Source organism: Porites lutea, chromosome 12, assembly GCF_958299795.1.
Source record: "Porites lutea chromosome 12, jaPorLute2.1, whole genome shotgun sequence".
Classification (NCBI taxonomy): domain Eukaryota; kingdom Metazoa; phylum Cnidaria; class Anthozoa; order Scleractinia; family Poritidae; genus Porites; species Porites lutea.
The window spans coordinates 13,205,600-13,215,951 of record NC_133212.1 but is presented as its reverse complement, the minus strand read 5'-3'; the positions used below and the strand labels follow the sequence as shown (position 1 = coordinate 13,215,951).

The window sequence follows — 10,352 nt, the reverse complement described above, 5'->3', positions numbered from 1 at the left end:
TTCACCTAACGATAGAAACACACGAGGAAACCAACTGAAGCAGTTCAAGTTTAGTCTGCGTGTTTTTGAGGGTAAGTTATGTCATGATCTGATATGGTTTTCTTTCGTTAAGCTCTCTTCTTTTTAAAGGGTATTCGTATTCCTAGCAAATGGTGCACATATTACATGTTTCATCCACTTAAAGGGAACAAGTTAGGATTTAAAACGCAATCATGCCTCGTTTTCCGCTCTTTCTAATGATGATCAATTTCTTCCAATTTTAAAGTCTGTTCTTCAGTATTAAAGTCACCGCTGTTTCTCGCCGTGAAAACTCATTTTCTATCAGCGTGGTCAAAATACAAGTTACAGTAAACTGCAAAATGCATCTTTTTGCAATGCTGCCTTTCAATTGGCTAATAAAAAATTTGCAGCAGAAATATTCGGGCTTTATTTGCTTTGAAGCAAACCTCTTCGGAACATAATGGCCTATGTTGGGACTGACTTTTACTTTGAATGCAATAATTGCGTACAGTTTGCAAACTATAAATTAAAAAAATAATAATAACAATTTTTATATTTAACTCAACCCCAAAGGGAACAAGACGGACCTCAAGAAATTCACTTAAAAAAGCAATTTGGTGACAATTCAGGTTCAACCTTCGCAACTCGCTGTATAGAAACACTGTACTGAGGAGGTCAGCAAATTCTTTTTACGAAAATATGAAAGATAAATTACACGTTTTGTCTAAAACTTAATCTTTGAACTGGGAATCAGTGTGACTTGTAAGATGTGATGAGCTCAATTCATTACTGAAAAGCACGCGAACCAGACAATTGAAAGGTAAAATTAACTAATCAAAATCAAAATACGTAAAAAAAACTACATTCTGTTTTTAGAACTGTTAAGGTAAAGTGAAAAATACTCAGAAATTAAAAATTTGTAAGTAAATACTTTCATAGAACTGCGCGCAAGTTCAGCAGCTACATTCACAATAAAACACATCTGAGCCCAGTAAGTGTAATTATTTCAAGGTTCGTTTACGTTAACAGGATATACTCACGGAGACCAAGTTTCCAAAAATCTATGTGAGTGTGACCTCTTTTACAATCTTTGGTAAAGTAATATAATTAAAAAAAAAATTATGTCAAATCTCTCTGTCCATAGCGTTCGTCACTGTAAAAACGCACACAATACACCACGTACCTATCAACCCTGTATCAACTCAAAGAAATGAAGCTTATTGCAAAATCGCACTGAGAACTTGACGGTGCGTTCGACTCACCACATTCCGGTCTGAACACGGAATACATGTTATTGTGTAATTTATAATATTTAAGGTGGCTCGACTAAGTGTTTTTTAGGAGCACCTTCCTTCTTTGAACCTCTTATACTTAAACGGCTTGATCTTTATTGTAAATCCATTACGACACAAGAAACCGCCTTAGGGTCCGCTCTTGTCAAGTGAAAGAGGGGAGGGTCCGGTAAATTAAATGACTGCTTTAAAAAATCAGTTTTAATGAAATTCTCATCCCTATTATCTTTTTATTGTTTCAGTCTTGTAAGACCTGAGTTTGACACCCTCCCCTGACATTTTAGTTTTTAGTTAGTTAAAGTTTCATGCACGAGATCAATTCGTTCATAATCCTTCTTGCATACTTTTTATCATTGATTTCAGTTCTGGAAGGTCACCTTGCTGAGAAACACGTGTTTTAAAGGGGTTGGGGGAGGGAGGAGGGGGGGTTCGACAGGTGCCAAATGGGTGGGTGGGTGGCTGGGAGTGGTTCCAATCAAAGTAAGAGAAACTGCATAATAGACTCATGGTTATGTATAACCGCCCAGTTAGCTTAGTTGAAAAAGGACGGTGATCTTGTCCAGTGGGAGTTGATTTGGAGTCATATCTCACCACCAATTTGCAGTAACAGGCTGATCCTTGGTAAAGGGTAAAGTAACTTTTTCCCTCTTGTTCTTTCTAGATATTCAACCAATTATTCACAAATCAGAATTTTTGTGCCGCCACATTTTTTTTTACTCTATAATTTCTCTTCGTCCCAAGCATTCTGTTCCTTCAAGCAGCCTGTTTCGATTATTCGGGAATCACGTACACCCCGGCATTGGAAGAGCAAGCCAAATGAACGGGTATTTTGCACTGCTCTTTGTATTCCTAACCCAACATAAGGTCCTGAATGAAATGCACCTCGAATGTAAACGACAGACGAAAATTTTGGTCTCTGACAAAAAAGTTCAAAGACGAACAACAACGGAAAATTTTAGCAACAGTTTCATGATTATGTTAATGCCACATGCAAGTGTGGCAATGGACTCTCTAGACTCTAGCAAAGCTGAGCCGGTTTCAGGTAAATGTAACGAAGTGAGGCTTCTCAAGAATCTTTTGATTTGAAAGACTTAATCGTATCGTCAGAGTTAATTCATAATCGCAAAACATCATACAATTTTTTTAGCAAAATTATAACATAGTTTTGAAAACAAAACCATGATCGTCCTCAACGGAACTGAAATGCATAATCTCTGCTTAAAGGCCTAAAGGCTGGTAATTTGTTTTGTTCATTAGAAAAAAAAATAGATATAACAACAGAGTAGTATGAAGACATTAGACATTGTTGAGTAAATGCACAATTTATATCAAGTATTTTAATCCGCTCACGTTTAAGATGCTTTAATATCAGTTTTCGGAAGACCGTGCCGGTTTTTAAAATTGCCTTAGAGGAAGCCTTTATTATGTCGTTTCGAAACCAACTCTTTACCACTAACTGATTTTGGAATGTTGTCTGAAAAGGTTTTGGCAAAAACGACGTTACTATGCCAACGGTAAACAAAAAACTTCAAGCCAAAGGAAAAGAGTGGAATTTCGAATTGCATAACCTACATCAATCTGTTCATATCTGCATGAATGGTACGCAGCCAGCTGATTTTGTAGTTTTAATTGTCTAAGATTGCGGAGAATTGTCCTTTTTGTTATTGCCTTGTTAATATTGATTTTATCAAATGCTATGCCCTAACAAATTTCATTTCAATGTCAGCTACTCGCAAATAATTTTTTTCTTACACAGGACAGAGATGAATACCATATTGGCTTTACTTTTTGGATGGACGACGCTTCTCATGATATCGAGTTCTGGTAATCTGCGTTTTCTTAAATAGCTTCGGAAACTTTGCTTATCGTCATCATCATCATTATTATTATTATTATTATTATTATCGACATCGAAAGAGGACTTTTTAGGGCACTAGATTTTGATTTAGAGAAAAGATATTGAAAATTGCATGTTCAATTATTACTACTATTTAATATTCTTATCGTTGTTGGTTCATGTTGAAATCGTGCAAGATTTTAAAGACGAATAAGTGAAAAGATGTTAAATATTGGTAGTGATTGCTAATAGCAATAGTAATAATAATTAGTAGAGAAACATTTTCGTGGATTATATTTCAAGATATATTGAGACATTATAATCTTTTCTTTCTGACGGATGTTGAGGTACAAATTTCGTTTTAACTCTTTTTAAGTGAAGCACTCTACATAGATCTTTTTTATGAGTATTGAATAAAGATTTTATTTCATTATTATAATTATTATCACTTATCCTTAATATTTAAATTAAACTGTGGAGTTAGGTGTTGTTTTCAGATAATAGCGTAGTGGCTAAGAAGCAATAGACTAGCAATCGTTGTTAATAATAACAATACAGGATAATAACTACTACCACTAATAGTACTATACTAACATTTTAAATGAAGAATTCTAACAGGTATTTTGTCTAAAACTTAATTTAAGCTCTAAACTTTTGAAAACAAGAATAAACATGTCAAAAATCCACGATTGTGAGCGGAGTTCGTCACCAATGATATTCAAATATCATTAAGTAATCAAATTTATTATATAGACACGAGTGTTTTACTGGAAAATATACCACTCGTAAAATTCATAAAAAGTACATCCGGGACCCGAGTGGTTTATTTTCCATAATCTCACACGTTAGTTTATCGATGACGTGATTTTGGTAATTTGCCTCTATTATTTTATCGATGTCATTTTGTCTATATAATAAAAAGAACATTACACGGCGGCTTGAAGATATGAATTTTATTTTCGAGTGGCAAAAACAATATTTTACTCACTCGCTGTGCTCGTTCGTAAAATATTGTTTTGCCACTCGAAAATAAAATTCATATCTTCGCGCCACCGTGTCATATCCTCTATATACACGTGAAATTAGGGAATAATCTCACTAAACGCGCGTGAAATTATTCCCTAATTTCACTCGTCACCATGATAATAATAATGAATCAAAAACTTATAGGAAACATCAAATTCACTTTTACAGCAAGGTATTACAAATTATTCTTTCTCAATTAATCGGGTAGCAACACTGCTAGTCCCTCCTCGATGGAAAGACTCGCGACGCAGACTCAAAAAAGACAAAATAATCCGAGTTTAATCATAGTATTATTTATTGTTTTTCTTTTGTCTTTTAGTTTATGAATGGGTTAATAAATATCTCAAAATTTTTTAAAGGTTGGGCGACAACTGATCATCTACACAAAAACATTCGGAAAGGAGGTAATACAGTTCCCATTATTCCCTCTTTCCTATAAGTATAAAATGACGCTAATATGCTAATACACTGCATTAACATGGATATCTGCGATAATACGCTGCTTGCGAAGATTCGTGGCACATCTTGCAAAGCCGGGCTGCAACAGTTACACGCTTTTGTGGCTGTATTAATATTTTTCGGTGACAACTACTTTAGCTTTAGCAGATCGCTTTTTTAAAACTCACTTCAACACTAATGATCAATGCCTCGCCGCCGCCCATCCCACTCACCACATACCCCTCCCCACAGCACCACACACACAGACACACAGGCTCAAACAGTAAAGTATTGCTACATAAGATCTTTCTAGTGTCCTCTATAAACAAGGTGAACTCTTGAAAAGTGAAAAAAAAAAAAAAAAAAAAAGCGCTCGAATAAAAATCTCGGTATAGAGCAATAGTACCTTGTACAGTCACCACTAGTAAATTTTACGTTCTAAACAAAGTGAAAATCAGACGGCAGCGGAAAAATAACGACAGTCGTTATTGTTAAAATTGTATTTGTTAGATAATGCTTATTCTAGAATAGGTGTGCTGCTAACCTTGGCACACGAAGAACTCGGACTTACTACAGCGAAAGCCCTTGATCTTTACAATTACTGTTGCTGGTGTGGAAAAGATACAAACGCGGGAAAAACTGTGGACGACACTGATTTGTAAGTATAATTACCTTGATTATTCTATTTTAATGGCTTTTAGGCCAAAATGCCTAAATAGGCTTTTTTGTAATGGTTCCTTGCTTTAATTTTAAACATAGAGCTGGTTACACAAACTGAATTCCTGATGTAACCAAAATCTGATCTTTCATGGTCAAAGGCTCTTGTTGTAGCTTTGACTGTGAATGTAACCTGAGATCAGGCTGAATTTTAGCAATTCTCATACATTCTCTCTTACGTGGTCTCGCTAAAATTGGGCCGGATACAAAGTCTCAAAAGCTTGTGCTACTGCGGCCGGATTATGACCGCAACTCTGATTGGCTGTTACAACAATGCCACAGGATCTGATTGGCTGTTGGAATCACCGGAAGCTAAAAGCGCTTATTTCTTGCGTAGCTGTACGTGTAGGACTGAAACATTTGATCTGAATGATCCTCCGTCAGAGGAGAGAAGATTTTACTGTCTTTTTTGTTTTACGGTCTTGTGGTAAGAAAATATGCATTAATATGTGCCATGGAAATTCAGAGAACACAGGTGGTTGTCCATATCTTCGGAGGATTTGCTTGTTTTACGGAACTAATGTGAGTGTTTCGCGGGTGTCCAGCACTGGCCATGAAATCCAGAGTTTCTTCACTTCTTACTTAGTTCCGCACTTCTCAGAGGTGTGGAAGTGTGGAATAGTCTGACGAAGTAAGGATATTGTTGCACTTTCCCCCCAGTCATGAACCCCCTGTCATTCTTTACTTTGTTCCACACTTCTCAGAGGTGTGGAAGTGTGGAATAGTCTGACAAAGTAAGGATATTGTCGCACTTTGCCACCAGTCATGAACCCCTTGTCATTCTTTACTTAGCTAGTTCCACACTTCTCAGAGGTGTGGAAGAGTGGAATAGTCTGACAAAGTAAGGATATTGTCGCACTTTCCCCCAGTCATGAACCGCTTGTCATTCTTTACTTAGTTCTACACTTCTCAGAGGTGTGGAAGTATGGCATAGTCTGACAAGTTGAGTTTAATGTCGCACTTTCCCTGAGTCACGAGAAGCTCAGTGCGCTTTACAAGCGCCTGGTTTTATTTCTGTATCGTTTTTTACGTTTTTCCTTAAGAACTATTTTTTTTTAATAGAAGATATAACCATTGTTTCAATGCCAGCTGTTGAAAGAAACTTAAAGTGAAGAAACCCGATCTCCACCCAATCTTTATTCCTTATCAGTATGCTTCAACTTTGTTCATAGTTAGATCAAGCCATATATCCACTGTTTCGTAGTTTTTCCTCTTCTCTAAGATTATGCAAATGCTGAACATAAATTGTAACAAAGACAAAGTGTCCTCTGTTCATTTTCCTTGTCATTTTTGCATATTTTGACAGTCAAGAGAAGGTCTGCTCTCAAGCAAACTTTTGTGTCAATCTGTAGGTATTTGCCTTATAATGTGACATTCACATTTAAATGATATCGAAATTCCTGAAACAAAACGTTTTATTCCCAAAGGGTTTGAATTGGGTACAACATTGAGTTAGCCGAATAGGTCTATATGAAGGAGGAAAACCCAGAATAAGACGCCTCATATATGGCTCATTAAGATGAAAAATTTCAAACATAAAAATCCATAGATGAGATGACGTTGTTGAGGTTTCAGTTAAAAAAAATAAATAAATAAATGAATGAAGATAAAGGACAGACGGGGACTTCGTGACAGAGAAAACGTAGGCTTGTTTTATGGTGGGGTATTCAAACAGATGACAGTGAAACAAGGCTAATATCTTCTAGCCACAGAATTGTTGTCTAAACGTAAAAATAGCATTTAAAAAGATGTAAAACGAGTTGCAGAAATAAAACCAACTAGTACTCCCACTGCCCTTTATTCTCATTTCATACATGGGAGTGTAACTAAGCAAAGAATGTCAAGGGATTTGAGAGTTGGGGGAAAGTGCGACAATATCCTGACTCTGTCAGACTATTTCATACTTCCACACCTTTGAGAAGTGTAGAACTAAGTAAAGAATGACAAGGGGTTCATGACTAGGGAAGAATTGTGACATTATCCTCACTTTGTCAGACGTTTCCACACTTCCACACCCCTAAGAAGTGTAGAACTAAGCCAAGAATGAGAAGGAGTTCGTGACCAGGGCCAGGTTGCATAAAACGCCCGTAACAACTACGGGTATACGTACGTGCACTCGTAACTTAAGTGAGTTGCATTAAATCACTTAAGTGGTCCACTTAGGGAATTCACTTAAGTGGTTGCACTTACGATTTTCGTAGCTGTTCACTTAAGTGTCGGTTATGCAACAGAATTTGCGGGTGTTGCATTAAAATTTTTTTACGGGAAAAATAGCACGTAAATTTACGGGACCTATGTAGGTCCCGTATCGTTACTGTTTTTACTAAAGTTAACAAGATCTTTTACTGAGAAGTGGAAAAAAGTAGTTTTTCTTGACGTAATTCGTTCCAGTGCGCTTTGTTAACCTCTGAAGTACACTTTAAAGCCGACGTTGTGAAAAAAGAAGAAGAAGTATCATTTTCAGTAGACATTGAAGAAAAATAACGATTGCATGCAAATTTCATTTTTTTGAGAGGCTTAAAAGTGTTCGAAACGAATTAAAACTTTCTTTACACTCACCGATGGTTAGCTTAAAAAAAAAGAGTGAGTCATTAATAAAGTACTATATCAAAGTTACGTGTGCCTTTAAGTGAGCCCGTAAGTTACCACGTAAAAGAGTAACTTACGAGAGTGCTAAGTGCGTTTCATGCAACACCCGTAAGTGTACCCATAACGGATTCGTAAGTGACCTACTTAAGTGGGCACTTAAATGTAGGTTTTGTGCAACCGGGCCTAGGGGAAAAGTGTGACATTATCCTTACTTTGACAGACTTTTCCACAATTCCACACCTCTGAGAAGTGTAGAACTAAGTAAAGAATGACAAGGGGTTGATGACTAGGGAAGAATTGTGACATTATCCTCACTTTGTCAGACGTTTCCACACTTCCACACCTCTAAGAGGTGTAGAACGAAGCAAAGAATGACAAGGAGTTCGTGACCAGGGGAAAAGTGTGACATTATCCTTACTTTGTCAGACTTTTCTACACTTCCACACCTCTGAGAAGTGTAGAACTAAGTAAAGAATGACAGAGGGATCATGACTAGGGAAAAAGGGTGACATTATTCTGACTTCGTCAGACTTTTCCACACTTCTACACCTCTGAGAAGTGAGGAACTTGGGATGAGAAAGAAAAGTAGGGTTATTCCACACTTCCACGCCTCAGAGAAGTGTAGAACTAAGGATGAAAAAGGAAAGTACTAAAAAAATGAATTTGGGTCCTTTCAAACTTTATCGCGTCTGTTTGAAACCGCTGAAGTCGTCAAATGTAGGCGACTTTTCCTAGAGTTGAATTCTCAACGACTTTATCCATGTTCAAATAGAGCATTCGAAGGGGTAATTTGTCGTAGTCTGTCCATGTCCTCAAAAAAACTTCGCATTGGGAGGTTTCACGACGTAGTCGCGCAGTGGACGTCAAAGAAATGTACTAAAAAGCGTGATGCACGTGCAGAGCAGTTGTTTTGCTCATAGCACCAATTGTTTTTTGACGTTGTTGTTTTCGTCGTCTCCGTGACGTTGCTTAAGGTCCCTAATGTGCCTTTTGATTTACCAACGAACGTGTGCAAGTCGAAATACTGTCCATGTTAAAACTGGTTTCATTTGAAAGTTTAGCCGGGAATGATCTTTCTGAACGGGGTACGCAAGCTAAGGGTCACTGCGAAAGAAACCTCAATCGTCAGCTGTGAAGTATTAGACGTAGGCAATTTTTGTAGGCATTATTATAAAATCTAGTGCTGCTGGTCTTAAGGTAACAGACTTGTTGTTTGCTCTTTCTTTTTGTAAAAAATGAACCAGAAAAACTGTTGTCCTCGCTCATCGGCTGTTTGCTGTTTGTTAATTTCGATTATTAAATTTAGCGAGCTTTTCAGACACGCAATAAAACAACAACACAACAGAACTACAAGTGTGCTTGTAATATTGTTTTTCATTTTGCTTATAGGTCAGTTGTGTATACAGTTTTAGTAGTGTCGTTTCGTCTCTCCAAAATTGCGGATAATATTTTCTTAGGCGGTTGTTTCTAGTGAATTCACAAATTGGAAGTGTACTCACGGGACTAAATTACCGGAAAATGCACTTGAGAACTCGTTTGGTTTGTTCTGAGATAATTTATATATTCTTTAAAAAAGTTCGCGATATATTTCTCCAAGATTTTAAATGATTGATGTACTGAAAATCGGGAAAATGTAAGGCAACAGAAAAAAAGGAATTTCAGTATAAAAAATTTGCCCCAGCATTACATCGGTTTTGGTGCCCAGCTAACCCTATTATAAGTTCCTCATGTCAGTGAAAACACTAAGGAAAAAGAATGATGATCTTAAATCGAAGTTGAAAGGAATAGAATCAGAGCTGGAGTAGCGTCCATGAAATTAACTATACAAAACAAAGAAGAACAAGAACATGGCGTGCAATTCTTAAGCGACGAATATGATGACCTCGCGGGAGGAAAGGAGGAAGATATGGGACCAAATAAAACGATTATCCAGTAAGCTTGACACAATTTCTTCGCAAGTCGATCGAATTTCTCAAGCTATCGACTCTTTTGAGATGTATAGCTATCAATACAATCAATACAATACAATCAAGATTGTTGGCATTCCACAAGTGGCAGAAACGAAGCCTCCCGAAGACACACCCTCAATTTGTTTGAAGCTATATTCTCATGCGTTGGAGCAGATATCACAAATCAGGATATCGACATCGCACACCAGGTTCCGGCAAAATCAGCTCAGGCCAGCAGACCGAACCCTATTATTTGTACATTTGTCCGGCGATTACCTAAAGAGAAGTCATGTCGGCAATAAGAGCGACTAACAATGTGGTCGCTGCCGACCTAGACTTGACACCCGGTTCGATCAACCAGACTGGCATCTACGACCATCTTATTCCACGGCTGCAAGATTTGCTGTATGAAGCCAAACCCTTTAAGACCGCTAATAACTATAAATACTGTTAGACTAAAAAATTCCGCTATTTACCCACGCCAAAATGATACGTCGAGAGTTA

The 10,352-nt window shown here is 37.2% G+C and overlaps 1 long non-coding RNA gene across 1 annotated transcript; it reads left to right on the top strand.

Moving 5' to 3' along the window:
- The first annotated feature begins 606 nt into the window (after window positions 1-606).
- Window positions 607-4,563, top strand: LOC140921998 (uncharacterized). Its single transcript, XR_012164052.1, has 3 exons — window positions 607-629; window positions 3,049-3,116; window positions 4,515-4,563. It is a non-coding gene; the product is annotated as an uncharacterized lncRNA (long non-coding RNA).
- The last annotated feature ends 5,789 nt before the right edge of the window (window positions 4,564-10,352 follow it).